General features: G+C 37.6%; 1 protein-coding gene across 1 annotated transcript in view; it reads right to left on the bottom strand.

The window, feature by feature from the left end:
- Positions 1–15,212, bottom strand: part of LOC309666897 (uncharacterized protein) — a 232,643-nt gene that overhangs the window by 36,659 nt on the left and 180,772 nt on the right. The window contains exons 7-8 of the mRNA XM_082475034.1: positions 14,078–14,171; positions 6,926–6,966 (exon numbers count right to left, since the gene is read on the bottom strand). The gene's annotated coding sequence lies outside the window, so the exon portion shown is untranslated. The remainder of the gene's footprint in view (positions 1–6,925; positions 6,967–14,077; positions 14,172–15,212) is intronic.

Genomic DNA, 15,212 nt, shown 5'->3' with positions numbered 1-15,212 from the left:
ATTTTAGCTTTCCCGAGAAAAAGAAAGGCTCTTCTTTTTTTTTTTTAAACTTTGGGTTTATTTATTTATTTATTTATGGCTGTGTTGGGTCTTCACTTCTGTGCGAGGGCTTTCTCTAGTTGCGGCAAGCGGGGGCCACTCTTCATCGCGGTGCGCGGGCCTCTCACTATCGCGGCCTCTCTTGTTGCGGAGCACAGGCTCCAGACGCGCAGGCGCAGTAATTGTGGCTCACGGGCCTAGTCGCTCCGCGGCATGTGCGATCTGCCCAGACCAGGGCTCGAACCCGTGTCCCCTGCATTGGCAGGCAGATTCTCAACCGCTGCGCCACCAGGGAAGCCCCAGGCTCTTCTTTTGAGGAGTAGCTTCTCTACCTTGTGGCCCTTCAATTAGGATAGCTCTGAAAGCTTTGACAAGCTTGTATATTTCCAATTTCAGGAATAAAATCATCCCTGACTATCTCCTCTGCAGGCAGGCTATTTCCTGCAGCTCCAGCCAAGGCTTTCTACTCTGAAGCATGGCTTCTTCAACTGGACTCTGAGGTCACACAGCTGAGGTCACTCAAGTTCTCTACAGAATTTTTAAGGTTTGCATTTTCATTTCTAAAGGTAATAAAATAATTGATGTGATCAAATGCGGGATCATCTGGGTGATCACTGTCAAAATTGGTACCATTAGGGGAATTCAGTGCCCGATGAATTCAAGAGTTCTGACTAATAGGAACATGAGTGAAGAACAATGATATCATAGTATCCTGTACCTAGGAAGGTTTTGCTGCAGTTTGGTTAAAACAAAGAGCTGTGAGTGAATACAGCCATCTTACCGTTTAATAACACTGTAGTATCTTCATGTCAAACCAAAATAATTCTGCTAGAGTAGTGCCAGGGGCTTGCTGCCAGCAATGGTTTAACTTCTGGAAAGCCACATCTTTGATTCAACTATCATAGTTAACTTAGATTTTATTGAATTTGGTTAATGTAGCTACTTTGTAAATTTTTTTCAGTTTTTCACTTGTATAAGAAGTATAACTACAATAATAAAAACAGCAAGACAGCACCGCAGGTCTGTATCTGTATTCTTTAAAATACACCTATTTCTTACTTAGTGAAAAACATCAATCAATATTGCACCAAAACTCAAAAAAGCTACAGATCAGATATTTATTATAATGAGTATATATACAAAAATCTTAATAACGAAGGTATTTTAAGTCAGAGATAATAACCTATTTAAGCTAATATTTGACAAAACACAGTCTGCAAGCTCAACAATTGAGACTGTCATTGTTGAAATTTATTGTAATTGACAGAATTTGACTGAAACTTAAACTACCACCGTCACCAAAATATAATCTTTCTTATACTATCAAAGCCTCTGAAGAAATGGTGAGCAGTTGCTTGTGCATGACTTTAAAAGTTTTAGCTTTGTTTTTGTTATCTGAATATTGTATGTGAATAAGGCAATGCAAATAAGATCTTTGTTTAATACCCAATTTTTAGTAACCAAATCTGGTGGCATTAAAGAATACATATATTTTGAAAATATGAAAGTCTCTCACTTGATTCAAAATAGATGACTTTTTTTGCACTGTCAATGATTAAACCTGTTTGTGCAATTATTGTCTTAGTTTAAATGTAACCTAGAAGCTGACTTTGCGTTCATACACTATGCTGGATTCCTAGCTAATGAGCTATCAGTATGCCAAGAAAGTATTTTGGTTGTGTGGGTCTTTGTCTATTTTACTTTTCATATATTTAACTTGGGACTTTGGTCTCAAAAACAGAAATTCCCTTTGGACATTTCTGAATTTTTTGTATCTGATGTTTTTCCTTTTGCAATAAAACCATAAATGTAGTTCCTCTTCAGAATTACCTACCTTTTTCAAGAAGGAACGGGAATAAAAGCAGTAGCCTCTACTTTTTGGTCTTAAGCTGCCTTCTAAAAATTGTTGAGGAACCCAAAGTGGTTTTGTTTATGTGGATTATATCAATCGTTATTTACCATATCAGAAATTAAAATTGAGAAGTTTAAAAAATATTTTTAATGCATTTAAAATAATAATAATCAACTCATTACCTGTTAACATAAATAACATTTTCTGAAAAATAACTGTATATTCAGAAATGGAAATAATTAGGGAGAAGCATACATTTATTGTACATTTTTGTAGATCTCTTTAGCGTCTGGCTTAAAAGAAAATGCTAGATTTTCATATCTGCTTCTGCATTCAATATGTTGCATTATGTTGTTTTGGTTAAAGTATGTGAAGAAAATCTGGCCTCACACAGATGTGTATTTGGAAAAAGGAGGAGTATTTTAATAGCCTTTCCAGATGATTATGGATATCCTTCTTTGATAGAATACCAAAACTCAGCAAGTGGTGGTTTCTTAAAGATTAGTTGCAACATGAAGTTTGAAATCATATCAATGAAATTTGCTTACTCGGTTACATTAAAATTCACTATTCTAAAAAAAAAAAATCATTTATCTACCTTGCACTTTAAATGAACATTTCACTCGTGGCTTTTGTAGTATTAAGTATTGGTCATCTGGAAAATTTAGTTCAATGAGATATTCAGATCTTGTAAACGTTGACACATCATTACGCGGTATCCAAAAAATCACATTTGTTAATATCACCTATCTCATCAGCATTTAAAAAAAAGTGTTTAAGTTTTGGAAAGCTGTCAAACTCAAGATGGCAGCCACACGTTTTCCAAAACTTTATTTTTCACTTCAAATTTTAAATTTTATCATTCACAACACATACTGCCAGGTCTTTTTTTGAAATGACAGACACACTTTGTTCATTTTCAAGAAAATGTCTGCCAAATACCGAAGTCTGAAGAACCACAGTTGGTCTGTCAATCGCTCTTTTAAGTAAAAATAAGTAGGTTGTGCAAGCAATCACCATTATTCATAGAGGGCAGACCACCTTGGAGGCTGTTGGTCTGACTAGATTACTGCCTTTGGGTTAGGCATGCACGCTGCTCCAACTGTCTGTGGGAAGCAGGCTGATGTGGAGCAAATATGGACACTTATGCCTGAGGAGCTTCCTAGAGTAACTTCCTCAGCAGGTGCTGTGGCTACAGCAGTTTCCCTCTGAAGAGGACTGTAGGAATGGCAGCCATGCTAAGGTCTGTTGTGTCCTATAGATGGATCATTTTAACAACCATAGCCTTCAGGGAACTTTAGGCAAAAGGATGAGGAAGTCTTCTACCTCCTCTTTGGGGGAATTATTTTTCTTTTAATGTTTTCTTTCTTATCATTCTTTATCCATTCCACCCCACCCTCCTCTTGGTGTTCAGTGTCCTCAACAGAGTTCCAGATGCCAGTCATCTTATTCTCACCATCCTAACTTCACATACCTGTCCTGTGCTCTGCTGCTTTGTCTGATTTATTTGCCCAGAATCCTGCTTTCTGTGATGGTAACTAATGTATGACTAACCTATCCGTGAAAATGTTATCAACAAGAGCTAGTGGGAGCATGAAGTTCCTTTCCCCTCTACAGAGTGGATATTTCTAAAAATGGTGGCAGGCCATTGCAGGAGCTGAGGACAAGGAAATCTTGAATGAAAGCGTGGTACTAGTCAGTGAGAAGGGGAGCTTTAAATAATACCACACAAACATCCCCTTTGTCCACCTAGGTGTAGAGTAGGCCCAGATTGGGCCCAGTGGAACAAAAGAAAAAGTTAGCAAAAAACTATAAAATTATTTGTGTCATTATATCAGAAGCAACTAGAAAGCTAACAACTTTTCATGGTCCATTATAGCTCTTAGATCAATTATTTACCTTTTCTCATATATTATTACATATGCAAAACAACCCAGTGAGCATCTCACTTTTAGATCCATTATTTTCTCCTCTCCCCTATTGTAAATTATCTACAAATAAGGTAAGATTTGCTTCATTGATCTAGCATTTAATAGAAATTTTCAGTGAAATGTTAAAACTCTAATGGAAAGAAGGCCAACTCTTTTAAAACAGATGATTATTTTTCAGATGCATATATCATACTTGTGCCATAGATAACCCAATTGGTCTGTTAAAAATTACTATGATGGTTATTGTGAATATAGATATCTAATCTACACACTTGTCTTCAAGGTTTGAAGTTACTGTAAGAGAATAAGAGTTCATCCCACGGGTCGTTTGCAGAGTTTGAGAGTGATAGAGAGGGAATAATTATGTATGTGACAAAGGAGGCTGTAGTATCACACAGCATTTAGCAAGTTTTCTTCTAATTCCCATTGCCTCTGCAGTATTCAGAGAAACTCAGAAAGAACATATTTCAGAGTTATCAACGGAGCCCTCAGTGCTACCTGGTGCTTTTTGTAAGGAGATTATAGATTCACCCATTAAGAACTGTAAACCTCCATGCATTTTTTAATTTAAAAAAAAGGTAGGTAAGAGTATGGGGATATCTTAACTGTATTATACAAATTTGGGTTTGAATTCCACATTTACCAGCCATGGAGTAGTTATTACAAGCTCTTTGGCCTCGGTTTCTTTCTGTGTCAGATGGGATTAACACTTGTCTTGTATGGTTGTTAGGGGATTAGAGATAATAGTGTAAGTCAAGTGCCTCGCACATGGCAAGCACCCCTGGTATTGTTATTTGGAGAGGTGCTGTGGGTAAACTGTTTACATTTAAAAGACATTCACATTCTCTGAGTTTAATGTTGCTTGAAAGCCTTCTTTCCTGTCTGGTGGCTGACTTTCCCTTTTCTTATTGTTCTAAGAATACTTCTCCATTTGGCCCATTGTAAATAGTAACAATTGTTCAGTTGTTCCATCAGAAGAGAGAAGCCTTCCTGGTGCCTGGCTGACAGAGCTCCCTGTCTGAACTGTCTAACAGCTTTGGAGCTGGAGACAAAGCACTGGGCTGTCACTTCCTCCTCTGGGAAGAGAATAGGGTCCCCAACCAAAATAGATCCTCATCGTCTCACAAACACCACCCAAAATAAATACTACGGAAATGAGGGCAAAAATCCACTGTGGTGGATATTCAGACAGAATTCTTCCCAAAATAAAAATGTATTCAAAGTTCGTAGGAAGCAGTAATGGATACTACATACAGCACGTGAATCATTGTTGTGCCAGTTTCAGTTATAAATTAGTAATATACTACATACAGGGCGGTTCTATTTGGATTGCTTGAATGTAGACAGATCTAGAGAAATATGCCTATGCAGCTACATTTACAAACAGGAGTAGCCTAGGCAAAAGTCACAAGAACCAACTCACCCATGGACTTTGATGGAAAATTAGTTAAGATCTTGGCATTAAAAAAACCCATAAACTTTAGCTCTCTCACGTCCATAATGAAGCTTGGAATAAAAAGCTTTTAAAATTAAAGCTGGGTGCAAATTAGTGATAAAGATTGGGGGCAGGGGAAGGGACACCAAAAATAAACATTGAATTACAAGAGTAATAAGTATTTAACTTTTCAGTTAAATTATTGCTAAATTCAATTGTTTCTATTCAAACAAAATAATGATTTTTATCAGTCATAACTTTGCTAGCTTTTTCCCCTTATTGGCTTATTTCTCTATTGTCTGAACTTTAGATAACATCTAAAGCTGAGAGAAAATGCTAATTCTAATCCAAATTCAAGGTCAATTCATTGATAATATTATATAACAGAATTTGAAAAATGTCAGATCGTGTAACTTTTCAGACATAAGGAGCTTCATTTGCCTAAAAAAGTTACATTTCTTCATTCATGAGAAAACCAGTTTATAAGAAGGTAGCATCCTGGTCTACTGAGATATTATTAAATATCTGGAGAAGAAAAGTATCTAATGAACTTTATAGTTCTGTTTCAGAAATGGGGGAGAGTTCTTCATTTAACAGATATCTAACTTTACTTTAAAGCTACTGGAATCAAAGTGAAATGATACTGATATTAAAAAAGATAAATCAATAGAAAAGAATAGCGTCCAGAAGTAGATCCAAGTATATCTGGGAGTGGAAGTCATTGGGGCAGGAAATATAATATTCATTATACATACAATTCAAAGTACATATGATAAACGAAACTGGGATAATTGGCTATCTATTAGCAAGAAAATAACATCAACTCCTATCTTACAATATTCAAAAGTAAATTCCAGCTATATTAAGGAACCAAATATGAAACACGAAAAACTGTAAAGATATTAGAAGAAAAATCAGGAAAACATTTGTATAGTTATGGAATGAGAAAAGCTTTCTTTAGCAAGACAGGAAACAGGATAAATAATATTATATTTTTCAAAAACTATTCATACTATAGAGTACTATGTAACTAGTTTATGAAGGAAAAAATGAAAAGAGTCGATTAAATAAACATGTATAACTACTGTGTGGTATAAAGAAGAAAACAAATGATCTTGTAAGAGAAAATATTTACAGTACATATAAGACAGTGGCTTAATACCCCTAATACACAAAGAGCTCTTGCAAATTAATTAGAAAATGACAGATGTGAACAGGCAATTTGCAGCAGAGGAAATACGAAGGACCAATAAACCTAAGAAAATCCACGTCTGACATCCACGTTAGTAATCACGGAAGTGAAAACTGAAACACCTGATTATCATTTGGGATGGAGGGAGAGTGTTCCTACCAGCATGAAATAACTTCAGACAAGGTCTGACACCCACTGTTGGTAAGTCTTGGGGGTAATCCTTACTCTTGAACACTTGGGATGGTTCTGTAAATTGCTTCAGTCCAAAAGTAATCTGCCAGCATTTGTCAAGATATAAAAATGCACAGAGACTTTACCTACAATCTCAGTTCTGTGTAGTTATATGACAGAAATAAAAATAAACTATATAAACCTGTATACAGGTGTGCTTATTGAAGGAAAAACGCAGAACCATGTGATGGCTAAGAGTACGGCCACTAGAATTAGACTCGGTGAAATTCAAATCCATAACTTACCTTGTAAGTTGTTCAATCCTTATGTGCCTCAATTTTCTTATCTGCAAAAAAAGAAGGCAAAATAATATCTATCACATGAAATTTTTATAGAGATTAAACGATAGAATGCATGTTAAGTGCTTAAAACATTGTCTACTATATTTTAATACCAAATAAATATTGGTTAATACTATCATTATTTGTAATAACAAAAGCAACCTGGATCTCCATCAGCAAGGAGAATAATTGAACAAACTGTACTATGAAGCCATTAAAAATAATGAGTCGTATCTGTATGCATGTATTTGTCCAAGATACATTCAGTGAAAAAGTACAAGCTACAGTTTGATATATTGTATAATGTCAATTTTAGAATAAAAGCAAAACTAAATAATTCTTTTACAGATGTGCCTATTTTCGTAGTAGGATAAGATTTTGATATTAACCATGTTGTTGTTTTTTTTCTTCCAGTAGTTCACATTTTACCCCCTTCTACCATTACACCCATTCAGGCCCCTAGACTGCTCCGGGCATGTTGTTCCCAATGAGGTATGAACAGACAAAAGAATCGTTCTAGCAACCAGTTTCCAAAAAGTCAAACTTGCAAATATTTGAGGGCTGGAGAAGAGAGGGGTCTCCCCACTGCCTGACTGGAAAAAGGTATCTGACAGAAATGAAAATACAAGTGTACAAAACACGTGTACAAGGATGCTTATTAAAGGTTGGAGAGGAGATGCTCCCAGCTTGGGAAGAGGTGAGAGTGTATTGGAAGGAAAGCAGTGAGTGTGGAGGTGAGCCTGGAAGAAAGGGGCCCAATGCCAAAAGCCTCAGATGAAGCCTGAGCAACTGGAAAACTACAGCTAGGCTGGTGGGATCTAAGACGAGAGGAAACTGCACTCGATTTCCAGGTGGAGGGCAGGGAGGCTGGCAAGAGCCTGCAGCGGAAATGGCTGTAGGGAGCCAGGCAGGTAAGGCCTCAGACAGCCTGGCACAGATTGCTGTGGCTCATTCATGGCACAGAAACCACCACACCTGACAGGGTCTGACAACAGGGGCCAATGCATTTGTGGGAACCAGTGGCCAAGGCCCAGATGAAGGAAGGTATCAGTATCACTATGATTACCAAGAATCAGATGCTGTTCATGCTCTCCCTCCCACTCAATTTCTTGGTACTACGTAACCCCCTCCCTGAAACGCAGGCCCAGTTATAGGAAAAAAGGAGGTTATTCCAAATTAACTGAGACTGAGTGGCCACCTAACTGATGGGATGGAACCTCAAGCCAGAAATTAATTTGAGTTAAAGAAAAATTAAGTTATATTTCTTCCTCATCAAAGTTGTGGACTCATAACAGTTACAGGCATTTTAATATATTTACAAGTAGATGATGAAAATACAAATTGTTAAAATGGATCACCTAGAAGCAGGGGAGAGGCCATAGAGCTGGAAGGGGAAGGAGAAATTATTAGTTTTAATTTAGATATTTCTGTAAATTTAAATAGGTGAAGCAAATAGGCATTCCTTGTGTCAGTTAATTGACTGGAATAGTATTAAATGTAAAGACAAGTGCAGATGCAACAGCAAGTTAAAAATCATTTTGTAGTACATGATTAAAGTCATGATTCAAATGCCTATTTTGGGTGAATTATTAATATTCTTATGCCTCAGTTTACTTATTTATAAAATGAAGGGGTTGGATTAAGTGATTTATATACTCCATTCCTGTTCTTTAAAAGGTACAACCACATATGGTAGAAAAGAGTCATATTTGTGAAGGACCTTGGATAAGTAAAGACCTTCTAAGTTAATGTTCTAAAGATAACGGCTATAGGAACTACAGTGGAAAAACAACACTGTTCCATGGAACAGGCGTTTGGTTGCCAGTCTCAGCTCTGCCAATTATTTTCTGTGTAACCTTGGGCACGACAGTTTAAACACTTTGGGTTTCAACTCTCTAAACATCTCTGAAGTAGAAGTGCCCAAACCTGTCTGTACACTAGAATCAATCAGAGGTTTCAAAAAATACACATGCCATACATCCAATAGGAATATGCACACATGCTACCAAAAACATGTACAAGAATGTTCACAGCAGCACTATTTGTATTAACTCAAAACTAGAAACCATCCAAATGCCCATCGAAAGTAAAATGGATAAAGAAATGTTGGTATACTCGCGATTGGTTACTATAGAGCAGTGGTCAGCAAACTTTTTTCTGTCAAGTGCCAGATAGTAAATATTTTCAGCTTTGGCAGCCAAACAGTCTCTGTGGCAACTAAACTCTGTCATTGTTGTGTGAAAGCAGCTGTAGATGATACAGAAACAAATTCGCCTGAAGGCTTCATGATCCGTGCAGGAGGCAGACGGGAGACCTGCCCTGGGTACTGCCAGCCCTATAGCTCACTTCTAATCTCGGCCTAGCCACACTGGCCTTCTTTATTTCCCTCAAAAGCACCAAATTCATTCCTGCCTTAAGATTTCTGCACTTATTATTCCCAATGCTTCTACGGTCTGCCCCAAACTCTTTGCCCATCTGGCCCCTTTTTATCATTCCTAACTCTCAGGTACCTCCTCAATAATGCCTTCACTGGCCACCCAATCTAATTACACCCGCATCACTCTATCCCATCATCTTTATCACATCACCTTATTTTCATCATAGCACTCCCTTATCTATTATCCATTTTTATTTATTGCCTGGTTTCCCTGTATAGAACATAACCTTCATAAGAGAAAAGTTGTGTGCTTCTCTCTGTTGGAAAAAAATTATCCAAGACTCAGAAACAAGCAAAAGAAATTACTGCGTGTACACTTAGTTTTAGTACTGGGCACTGTCTAGAGCAGAGATAAGCAAACATTTTCTGTAAAGGACCATGCAGTAGATATTTAGGCTTTGTGGGCCAGAAAAATCAAAACTGAGGCTATTATGTAGGATACAGGTACTTATATCACAACAGAGAAACAGTTTTCACAATTTTAAAATTGATACCATTCAAAACCAAATAATAATTGAATACAGTTTCTGATAATATAGGTCTATTAATATGAAGAATGAAATTCTTTGGGGGAGTACACATTTTGCTTCATTGAAGTTCAAAGTATGATCAAAATCAATTGCAGATGTTCATCTAATGCTGTTCTGTACTGAGATTTCATATATCTCATCTTCACACAGATAGGTATTGCCAAACCCTGATAGAATGTGATTCAATTGAGAATATTCATTTATAAAATTCTATTACATTCTCCTCTTGACATTTGCTCAAAAAATCATAATAATACTTTACCACTGCTAAGCCATCAGAAGAAGAAAGAGGAGGAGGAGAAGGAGGGGGAGGGGGGAGAGAGAACAAATAATCAGCCTGGGAGTGCTTCAATAAAACTTTATTCACAAAACAGGAGGTTGGGGGCTTCCCTGGTGGCGCAGTGGTTGAGAATCTGCCTGCCAATGCAGGAGACACGGGTTCGAGCCCTGGTCTGGGAAGATCCCACATGCCGCGGAGCAACTAAGCCCATGCGCCACAACTACTGAGCCTGCGCATCTGGAGCCTGTGCTCCGCAACAAGAGAGGCCGCGATAGTGAGAGGCCCGCGCACCGCGATGAAGAGTGGCCCCCGCTCGCCGCAACTAGAGAAAGCCCTCGCACAGAAACGAAGACCCAACACAGCCAAAAATACATAAATTAATTAATTAATTAATTTGAAAAAAAACAAAAAACAAAAAACCAGGAGGTTGACCCCCTGCTATATAACAATGAGAACAAACTGTAACTACATGCAGTAACATGGATGAATTTCACAAACATTCTGTTGAGTAAGAGAAGCCAGACACAAAAGAACATAACACTGTGTGGCTCCATTTATATAAATATCAAAAATAGGCAAAAGTTAGCTATGATGTTAGAAGTCAGAATGTATAGTGGTTATCTTGGGAGAGAGTGACTAATAGGGGGCCTAAAGGGGTGTCTTCTGGTCTGGATTGATCTATTACTTGATTTGAGACTGTATTCACTTTGTGAAAATTAGTGGAACTGTACACTTATAGGCTTTGTACTATTTTTTTTTTCTGATGTAAGCTTGACTTCAGTGAAAAGTTTACATAGAAATTAGATATTTCAGGGTCTCATTCTGTAAGAATCTGCGTTAGTTGGTTGGAGGTGTGGCCTGAGCGTCTGTCCTAAACCAGCCTTGAAGACTTAAGTGACCTCCCCAAGGTCACAGTATTGGCAGAGCTGTTACAGAGCAAGGTCTTACAGAGCAAGTTCTTACAGAGCAAGGTCTTACAGAGCAAGTTCTTACAGAGCAAGGTCTTACAGAGCAAGTTCTTACAGAGCAAGGTCTTACAGAGCAAGTTCTTACAGAGCAAGGTCTTACAGAGCAAGTTCTTACAGAGCAAGGTCTTACAGAGCAAGTTCTTACAGAGCAAGGTCTTACAGAGCAAGTTCTTACAGAGCAAGGTCTTACAGAGCAAGTTCTTACAGAGCAAGGTCTTACAGAGCAAGTTCTTACAGAGCAAGGTCTTACAGAGCAAGTGCTTAGCGTTCTGGGCATGGAGTAAGTCAGCTGTGCAGAAAGAGAACACACACAGCACCTGCCCTTGAGAATGGACTGGTAATTAGCTGAAGGAAGCCAAGTTTACATTCCAGACTTTAACCTAGAGTGATATTTACACTATCACCTGAATATTCTCATTGGCCTCTGCCACTTGGGCAGCACCCAGTTCAGAGCTTCGTAGATTTCTAGAGTTACTGGGAAGCTGCCAGGAGGCTTTCAGAGCTCAGCATGAGCCCAGTAGCCAGCTCTCCAAGCGGATGATCCCAGCATTCTTTCTAGTTCCCTGAGCCTCTTAACCTTTCTGTAAGGCATTGTGGTATAGCAGACACAACCTGAAGTTTGGGTTGAAACAGATAAAACTTCACATTCTGGTTTTGCAATTTGTTGGCAAATTACTGAATTTTACCCAACTCTAATTTGTAAAAATAGGCATAAAATCTCCTCCCACTTACTTCATCCCCCACACCCCTATGACATGCCAAGTTTCTTTTCCTCTTTTTGTATTCAATATTCATTGAGCCAACATTTATATGTCAAACACTATTAAGGCTTAAGGATTATCTCACTTAATCCTTGTCAGTAAAGAAGGTTCATTCATGAACCACATTTTATACATGAAGAAACTAGGAATCAGAGAACTTAAGTGACCTGTCTAAGGTCACACAGGTAATAAGAGATGGAACCAATTTCCTGCTGAAGAAATCTAACTGGGAGCCTAGCCCTTAACCTCTGCTTGGGAAGAAGACAGTGCCTGGCAGCTGTCACTGTGTCCGGCCCATGGATGATATTCAATAGATGTTAATTCTGCATTTCCTTTTTCCTCAGAGAGCTGTGAATCAGAGTTGAGGCTTGACAGTCAGAAAATCTAGCTTCTAGTGGCTTGGTAAGTCACTTTTATTTCCTTACCAATATAATAACGACACTGGATTGGATAAACCTGAAATGCTTCTCCTTAAGCTAAATGAATTTGTACTCTCTATGAATGTTTGCTCCAAACAGAAAATAGGACAGAACATTTTTGTCCTAAAATTTTATGAAAATTTTGCATTTGCCTCCATAATCTGAATTTCTTTTAAAAATAGATATTAAATTGTGTACTAGCCAAACCTCTACCACACACATACTGACCCACACTCACCTCAACCCATCCTGCAGCTCCTGTTTGACCCTTTACTCCAGGGACACCTCACTCATGGTTGCACATTCCCAAGGGTATCCTAAAATCAACTCTCAACTTGGTTTGAAAAGCAGAGTTTTTTGTTGATTTCTTCAAGCCTCTGTACCTGTACCATCCTACTAATTTGTGCGATGTGAAAGCATATGACACAGAAGCTCTCCCACACCTGACATGAGTCCCTAAAATTCATCTACAATGGAAGAAGTTATTCTCATTAAAACAATCTATGCCCTTTTGACATCTTGCCAACTTGGCAGATAATGCTGAATTTTCTACAAATTGAAAAGTGGTGATGGTGATGTAGTTGGTGGTGATGGTACTGATAAAATATAACCCTGTTTCCGTATGGGATGGTTTCTTTCATAAGAAAAAGATGAAATATGGACCAGATTTGGAAACCATTAGACCAGCAAGAACATGTAGAAGGGAAGAATGGCAAATTCACAGACGAAACTAAGGATTGTTTTCCTATTACTCACTTTCCGGTCATTTGCCTACATCTAAAACCCAATGAATATTTAAGGGAGAATGAGTTTTGTTCAAGCCATTTGCAGAAGTAAAAACAAAGGTTGATTTGAGTATTAAACCAATATTTTGCAGAATTTTAGAGTAACATTTAAAATAAGTTGTTATAATTTATGGGACATACATAGAAGCATAACATTTTAAAAAACAAACCATTAAAAACCACTGTTAATTTTGGACAGCACAATAGCCAGTAGGGTTGAAAGATTTAGCATTCCAGTAATAAGAGTTTGGAATTCCAAAACATAGAAAAATTGTCATTTTTATTGTTTTGCTTAGTTTGGTTTTATTCCAGGAAATTAGGAGACACTGGGCCAGACAGTATAGATGACAAGTCATGATGTGAACGCTTCCTATGAGACAGGAAATGCTCTCAGACCCTGCACATGACCCCCGACAAAGTCTGATCTTTGTTTTCAGTACATCCCTTTGCTTCTTTTTACTTAATTCTATGTATTGTGTCCAGATGAGACAGAGAGAAAACTGCAATTTTTCTTTAGCAGCATAATATGCCTGCTAAAGAAATTGCTCTTATGGCACCGAGGAATAAGTGAACACACTTCCCACTGATTTATGAAGATATACTCGATATAAATGGAGTGACTGGCTATAGTAGCTTTTCTAAGGATTTCATCATAAACCTTTTCAGTTTCCAAATGCTAGTGGTTTCAAACACACACACACGTGTATTTGTGTGTGTGTGTGTTGTGTGTATATATACACATATATGATTGGTTTTCAAGTGATTTCAGATTTTTAAAAAAGGAATCACTAAATATCAGTTTTAACAATGAGTACATGTTGAATTTGTGTTTCTGAGCTATTACTATTTTGGTCATGCAGACTTTGGGAATTAATAACCCAGAATATTTCCTTTATCATTTTGAGACTGATTCATGCTGTCTTTGAATCTGCCCACCTGGAAGTGTCATGAAAATTTTTCCTTAAAAAACTGGAGTTGGCTTCAGTTCAACTCTGATTCCATCCATTGTCCCAAAGGCATGCTCTTATTGCTGCAAGAAAGAAAAAATATATATATAATGCATTTTAAGATTATTAAATAATGCTAGCTGAAACATGCAAATTTACAGTAACATTAATACAAAGTTATGGTAAAAATCTTTCCTCCTATAAGTACTTCTGATGAAATTATAGCAATATTATTTCAAGCTGAACCAGAAAACTGCAATAGAATATGTTTCAGCCCATTTGCTATACAACAAGTTTTTATTGATAAAATCCCATTTTACTTTAGTATCATTTTTTTTTTTTTTTTTAACATCTTTATTGAAGTATAATTGCCTTACAATGGTGTGTTAGCTTCTGCTTTATAACAAAGTGAATCAGTTATACATATACAATATGTTCCCATTTCTCTTCCCTCTTGCATCTCCCTCCCTCCCACCCTCCCCATCCCATCCCTCTAGGTGGTCACAAAGCACCGAGCTGATCTCCCTGTGCTATGCGGCTGCTTCCCACTAGTTATCTATTTTACATTTGGTAGTGTATATATGTCCATGACACTCTCTTACCCTGTCACATCTCACCCCACCCCCTCCCCATATCCTCAAGTCCATTCTCTAGTAGGTCTGTGTCTTTATTCCCGCCTTGCCACTAGGTTCTTCATGGCCTTTTTTTTTTTTTTTTTTTTTTTTCCCCTTAGATTCCGTATATATGTGTTAGCATACTGTATTTGTTTTTCTCTTTCTGACTTACTTCACTCTGTATGACAGACTCTAACTCCATCCACCTCATTACAAATACCTCCATTTCATTTCTTTTTATGGCTGAGTAATATTCCATTGTATATATGTGCCACATCTTCTTTATCCATTCATCTGTCGATGGACATTTAGATTGCTTCCATGTCCTGGCTATTGTAAATAGAGCTGCAATGAACATTTTGGTACATGACTCTTTTTGACCTATGGTTTTCTCAGGGTATATGCCCAGTAGTGGGATTGCTGGGTCGTATGGTAGTTCTATTTGTAGTTTTTTAAGGAACCGCCATACTGTTCTCCATAGTGGCTGTATCAATTTACATTCCCACCAAC

This window comes from Balaenoptera physalus (assembly GCF_965194825.1).
Source record: "Balaenoptera physalus genome assembly, chromosome: 9".
In the NCBI taxonomy this organism is placed as follows: Eukaryota; Metazoa; Chordata; class Mammalia; order Artiodactyla; family Balaenopteridae; genus Balaenoptera; species Balaenoptera physalus.
The sequence above is the reverse complement of the archived record's forward strand: the minus strand, read 5'-3'. Positions and strand labels throughout refer to the sequence as shown.